Source organism: Hippocampus bargibanti, linkage group LG03 (assembly GCF_051943395.1).
Source record: "Hippocampus bargibanti isolate YZ-2025 linkage group LG03, ASM5194339v1, whole genome shotgun sequence".
Classification (NCBI taxonomy): domain Eukaryota; kingdom Metazoa; phylum Chordata; class Actinopteri; order Syngnathiformes; family Syngnathidae; genus Hippocampus; species Hippocampus bargibanti.
Window position 1 is genome coordinate 20,814,209 of NC_142736.1, and position 6,614 is coordinate 20,820,822.

The 6,614-nt window shown below is 40.2% G+C and overlaps 1 long non-coding RNA gene across 1 annotated transcript in view; it reads right to left on the minus strand.

The window, feature by feature from the left end:
* The window catches only part of LOC148900636 (uncharacterized), a 17,945-nt gene extending 14,417 nt beyond the window's left edge, over nucleotides 1–3,528 (minus strand). Inside the window, exon 1 of the long non-coding RNA XR_016114373.1 lies at nucleotides 3,439–3,528. This is a non-coding gene — a long non-coding RNA (uncharacterized LOC148900636). The remainder of the gene's footprint in view (nucleotides 1–3,438) is intronic.
* Nucleotides 3,529–6,614: the final 3,086 nt, after the last annotated feature.

Below are 6,614 nucleotides of genomic sequence, written 5' to 3' on the forward strand. Positions count from 1 at the left end.
AGAAAATAAAATAAAATAGTGGGGAAAACTCACAAATAAGCCACTGGTGCCCTTTGATCATTTTAAGAATGAGTACAGTGTTGCTGCTGCAGTTCATGGAGTCATATGGCTCTCTGCTAAATCGCCTCCCACCGCCCAACACCAAACCCCTACCTATCTTTTCAACCCCCCAACCCACTCTGGTGAAGTTCAAGGTCAGTGTAGTCAATGACCCACATAAGAAGAAGCAGCCCCATTTTTGACAGATTTAAAAAAGCATTTGTACAATTACAATTTAAATTTGAAAACATGATTTGTTTTATGATTATATTAGTGTTATCATAATTGATCTAACATTGCTAGATTATTTGCATGAATTCATAAATCCTGGAAATTATGTTCCATTAATTTGAAATATGGATGTATTTTAAACGTGTATATCGACAGTTGTGAATGAAGTAGAATACATCACTATCAAAAAACGGTTGCAGTAAAAGGCCCTTCAGTCTCATTAGCATCACTTAATGAGTTAAGTGTTCTTAATTAATGAATGAAGTGGTCTTAATTATTACATTAATTAATCAACCAGGAATATCAAATATTTATCCTAACAGCATCAGTGCTGCAAATGTCATTTTGGGGGAAAAATAATCTAAGTTTAACAAACAACATTTGTCCTATGACCTGAATTTAAGATTTGTGGATGATCATGATATGGATGACTGACAATGTATATAGGTTAAAACACACACACACACACACACACACACACACACACACACACACACACACACACACACACACACACACACACACACGCACACACACACACACACACACACACACACACACAAATATAATTTACCGTGACCATTTTTTCCCTAAATTGTTCCCATATTAAAAAATAACTGATAATTGTATAGTCTGCTAAAGCTGTCCATGATGGTTAAATTGATCATTCAGTTCTTGCCTATAATTGAAATTATTAATAACAATGTTCCCAATAATGTAATTAGTATTTCATTCAGTGTTTTTGGTGTCTTAGTTTTTGGGGATATTTTTTCCATCATTTTAGAGAGGTGACAAAATGTTTAACGTCCAAATTAAACACATTGCAAACGATAACAATTCACACAATTTATTTTTAGGAACTTATAATGGAATTATACCAGAGCTGTGAAATGATGTTACTCATATCAAAATAAAACTGTTGATTTCTAATAAGGATCATTAAGTCTATTTTGCGCCGACTTTAATTTATAGATTTCACTTTATCCTACGTTTATGTGAATTAATTAGGCACATGCGTACTTGGAATCACACAATGCAACTACAAATGTAACTTGTACTATGTCTGCAAGCTCTCAGTCGTACAGGAGTGGTCCATCGATGAGAACGTTTCTTCAGCCGTCATATGTATTTCTTTGAAGGTGTCGGAGGTTTCACTTCTTATCCAAGAGGCTTTGTCAGTGAATTAAAAAACTTGTAGTATGAAATAATAATTGAGATATTCTATTGCATGTATTTGAAATTGGAAATGAGGATTTTTGATGCAACACCAACATTTGGTGCGCATGTATGAGACGGAAGGACAATAAAGGGCTAACCGCATTAAACCCGGGATTCTATGTCACCGCTGAATGAGGACGGGCAAGACAAGAAAGCGGAAAGGGGTGAAGCACTGACGGGGGAAGCGAGAGGATGCTAGGTAGTCCCAGGTGTGTGTAATGACATCAGGGGATCGAGACATCCTGCATGAGCAGGCTAAAGTATAGAGATCCAGTTTCTTTTACAAGGTCTCTTCATGAGAGGCAGGTCGAGGTCACGGACAGCCGCCTCCTCCTGAAACGTAATTGCTGATATTGATTATAGGTTATCATATGCTGCGGGCCATTTGGAAGATAATGCTGCAGGGGTTAATTTGTCAGCCATTAACATCCCGCTTCGCTTCATATGAACATGTAAATTAAGTTTAGAACAACTTCGTAATAGGCCACTTAGCCTCATCCAATAAAAGAAAATGGCTTTAAGTGCTACAACACCTCATAATGACGACAGTTGAAGTCCATTTGGAAAAGGTTGAGATTTTGGAAAATCGACCACTTTCACTCCAAATCCAAGTCCCTTTCAATGCGTGTTATAGGGCAGCGCTTGCCATAAAATTCTCATGCTAGCCATTGCCAAAAATGTCCTCCACAAAATTGAGACTGGCTATTCTAGGAAAAGCCTTTTCCGTCTTTACCGTTCTGTAAAAAAACAGCCACATGCAGACAGAGTACAAGTCTGTCTGTCAGAACACTGACGTGACCGCTTCACAACCATGAGACACTTGGCAGCTGTTTCCTAATACAGTAATCAATTTCTTTTGAATTGGCTCTTGTGACAAAGGCAGAATCGTTTCACACCACTGCAACCACTCCAATAAAGGTGAAATTAACCTATATGAGCATTTCAATCAAAAATGATCATTATAATTTACCGTAAAGACTAAGATTGTGTACCTAAAAAGGATCCAGCACTTTTAAGCACACATTCAAGTTGCAAATGTGCAAAAAATGCATTAGAGTCGGTAATAAATTGAGTATATTAAAATTACAAGTCAGTAGATTAATAACACAATTGTCTGAGTCATGTGGAATTTAATTTAACACATAATAAATAAAAATACTAAAGTACTTGATAAAGTTATTCCTTTTCCCTACATAGATTCTTCTTAATCGAATTGAGGGAAACAGTCAGCTCAATAGTCACAGTTCGTTTAGTTTAGTTTTTTTTTTTTTTTAAATGCTCAATGGGGGGTGGGAACAAAATATTTGTTTGTTCCCACCCAAAAGGCAGTCATCAGAATTAGTAAAATAAACAATGTCATTTGCGGCCTTTGCGCCGGGTCAACTCAAAACAAGTTTGCAAATTTCAGCAATCCCCTCAGGGTATACAATGCAGCAGAATGCTGAAAAGCCGTCAGACAGATTTAACTGCCTCACAATCATCACACTTGTTCACTCAATTTTCCCTCCAACCATTTTCTTTTCTCGGCAAGAAATCACACATCAAATACACAAAAATCACAGAAGAAAGAAACGTGGTAACCTTTGAGAGAGTCGATCAGAGGTGCGCAAGCACCTGGTACAGCCCAGAGCAGTAAAGACAACCCACTTGAACTTCAAAAACATGACATTTGCCACCTCAGAGCACCAAACATGTCTCCCTAAGTCTACACCTGTAAACCTGCAAACCCACACAATGTAGATCAAGAGCTTTACTCGCACAAGAAAACACTATTAAAAGTTACACAGTAGCCTGCCTTGTCCAACGTGAGCGGGAGGGAGAGAGAGAGAGACAGAGAGAGAGAGTAAAGGAACTGGGGAAGAGCATGGGGGGCTGGTCAGCAAATCAGTCAGTCGGTGAAACACAGTTGGTGGGTATCACCAGGGGAAAACGTAAGAAAGGCCTGCATACCTGTTTGCAGCAAAGCGACAGCAGGGAAGACCTCCATGCGGGCTGGTGGTATATTGTGTTAATTATCCTCCTGGAAAGATGCTCGCTCCAACGTCATCTCTCCTGAGGTGGTACTCCTACTATCCCACAGTCGGAGGATGGAGGTGAGCAGAACGAGAGAGGAGAAAAAAGAGCACGTCAGAAACAGTGGCAGGCCCATGCACACCATGACTGGCCCATCTGAGATTGATCGCGCACTCTGAGGCCTCTGCGGTGAAAGGGGTTCGTGGGGGGTGGACTGTCGGAAGAGAGGCATACTTTGTGAAGCCCGTGGATATGGCGAGTCACACGCCTCGTCACACGCACACGCTTACATGTCACACGAGCTCTGTTAGCATTTGAGCTAACACAAAAAGCCTCATGGAAAGCGGCCGCGTGTCACCATCCAGGCTGATGGAGGGCCTCATTAGCATTCACTGACAACCGCCCGCACATCTGCTCTCTATAATGTATGTGTTAGCTCACGGGGCAGCTGAAACTGGACAGGAAAATAAAAAAGGTCAAATGTCTGGCAGTTCGAGAAGGGGAGAGTGTGGTGATCATAAACAATGGACAATAAAAGAGATGCATATGAGTGGCGGGAGTGCGCCTGCGTGGCCTCTGAACTCGTAGGAGGACCGGCTGCAGCTCATCTCTTCAATGCCTTGTTTGCGTAAACATGCAACTATGCACTACAATGGCTAAAACAAAACAAAAGTCATAAAGTATTAACATTACTTGGCTAATCATGGTGTATGGCTATGTTTGTATGGACGATAGTGAACAATTATTCAAATAAAAAATAGTTTCATGTGAACGCTACTCCCAGTTGACATTTATTATTAAACTAAACATTATCGGAAAAAAATTGGGTTGTAAAAAAAACATATTTTAACACTGAATTTAACGATATTCGTGGAGACATTCTGTAACCCCTTGTGAAAACTAACTCATATCCCTGCAGTTTACTAAGTCAATGAGTGCATTCACACCAACACTGCATTGTCAATTTTAAACAGAGTTCTTTTCTCATGCTGTTCTGGACTTTTTATCCAATGTGAATAGATGCAAACAAATCCTGGTGTGGCCCAAACAATCGGAACGAGACATCCTTTTCGAGGTGGTCTCTGAACAGGTCTGAATACAAACCACTGCCGATCATTACCAAAGACAAGATATGAGCGACATTTTGAGCTTAATAAACCACTGTAGCCTGACATCATGGGAAATATTAGCCCATAGAGAATGTACAGTAGATTATCAGTGAGCGTTAATCTTTTGTTTAACAAACGCCGCTGTCTGTATGTTGTGGGTGAAAAAGCACTCAGCACACATGCTGGGGCGGGTGACTGCACCCATCAATGACCATCAAAAAGGTAAGTAAAACTTTATTTTACAGCACAGTTTATTTCTTTAATTAGTCGCCATGTAATGCGCCTCTCTTTCCAAACAGCAATTCCCTTTGACATTCGACCTCCAACGCCATTCCATCAAGCCATAAAAACGACCATCACAAATGTAAATAAAGTGACTTTATGATACAATGCAGTGTATTTCTTTAATTACAATACAATACCACATTTATTATACTTAAATTAGGTATGTTAGTTGAAAAGTATATTTTATGGAAACCCGGGAACGGATTATTCCCATTTTAATGGTTTCCTATGGGATTTTTTTTTTTTTTTTTTTTTGGAGATACACACTTTTCGCCTTACACACTCTGTCTGGGAACCAATTAAGTTCGTAAGTTGAGGTCTCATTGTATATATATTACGACATAAAAGAAAATCCAACATTTTGGTTTGACATCCCCAAAATTTCCCAGTGGCTTTAGGGGATTTGCGTTCATTTTACTGGTCGCAGATGCAATGAGAAGTGTTTTTAGTTACAGGTTGAATTTATTTTGTTACCACATAGATATTTCAGGACACCACCGTGTATGCATTTGCCATCACTTATTTCAGCCTAATTTTCTTATTTTAATGAATTATTTGACTGCGACCGTCCATTACAAGTAAAATAAACATGAGACTGGGGAAATATAGGCAGCAGTGATGATGTTGCAAATCGATTTGCATTGCATTAAGCAAATATAAAGGACAACGGTTGAGTTCTCTGAAGCTTAGAGAAATCACATTTCCCAAATCAAGCATCCCATTCAAGCATGATTTCCAGTTTGTCTCAGTCTGCCCGGCCCAGTATGTAGATTGATCCAGATGGACATGCCGCCCAGAGCTCCACTCATCCCCAATAGACCCTCTGGCTGAACTTGACTCCCAGTACTACAGATGGGAGGGAGGACCTTCACCTTTGTTGAACCCTGGCCTGTGACACCTTCACCCCCTCTACACAATCCGCTATCCTTTCGGAGCAATTTCTTTGAATTCAGCTTGCATTCCCGGCAGCCATCATCGTGGATACCTAATCAATACTGGGGAATTATCACAGAAGGCTTCCTCAAACACAGTGTCGACACTCAAGCATCCACCACGGGGCGTGTGTCTGATCAATGGAGTGGAAAGTAGCCGTGACCGTGTGGTCGAGCCTTCGAAGACACGCAGCCCCTTGCAGAGCCTTAAGGGGTTGGTTTGCGGCTTTAACCAGTTGTGTTGCTGAGTATGGCTAAAATTTAAAAGGACATCAGAGGGATGTTAACCCTCAGACAAGCAAATCCCTCTTGCAAATCCCTCTTGCTACTGTCTTCACAATTCATATTCTATGTATTTTTACCACTTTTTGTATGTATTTTCACAAATTACTTTTCCCCTAAATGCATAAATCACTTGTTGGCGTCACATACACCGGCTTAATCCCACATACCCAAAACATTCATGTTTGGCTGATAAAAGTCTCTAGTCTTGTCTATAGTTGTGAATGTTTGTCTACGCCCAGTGGTTGATTGGCGAGTGAGCAATTGCGCATTCTGATCTCCTGGCACAAATTATCTATGCGTGGCTCCAGATTACTGAAGGCCCCAATGAGAACGGGTGCACTGGAAAATGTACGAAGAGATACCCCAAGAATTCCTAACATTGAAGAATACAATTGCTTTAACTGATTTAGGACATCTACAAGAAAAAAACCACAGTCTCCCATGGTGCTGGTTTGAGTCATATTTGGAAAAAATCCCATCATCTGGATACAGTTACTCAATC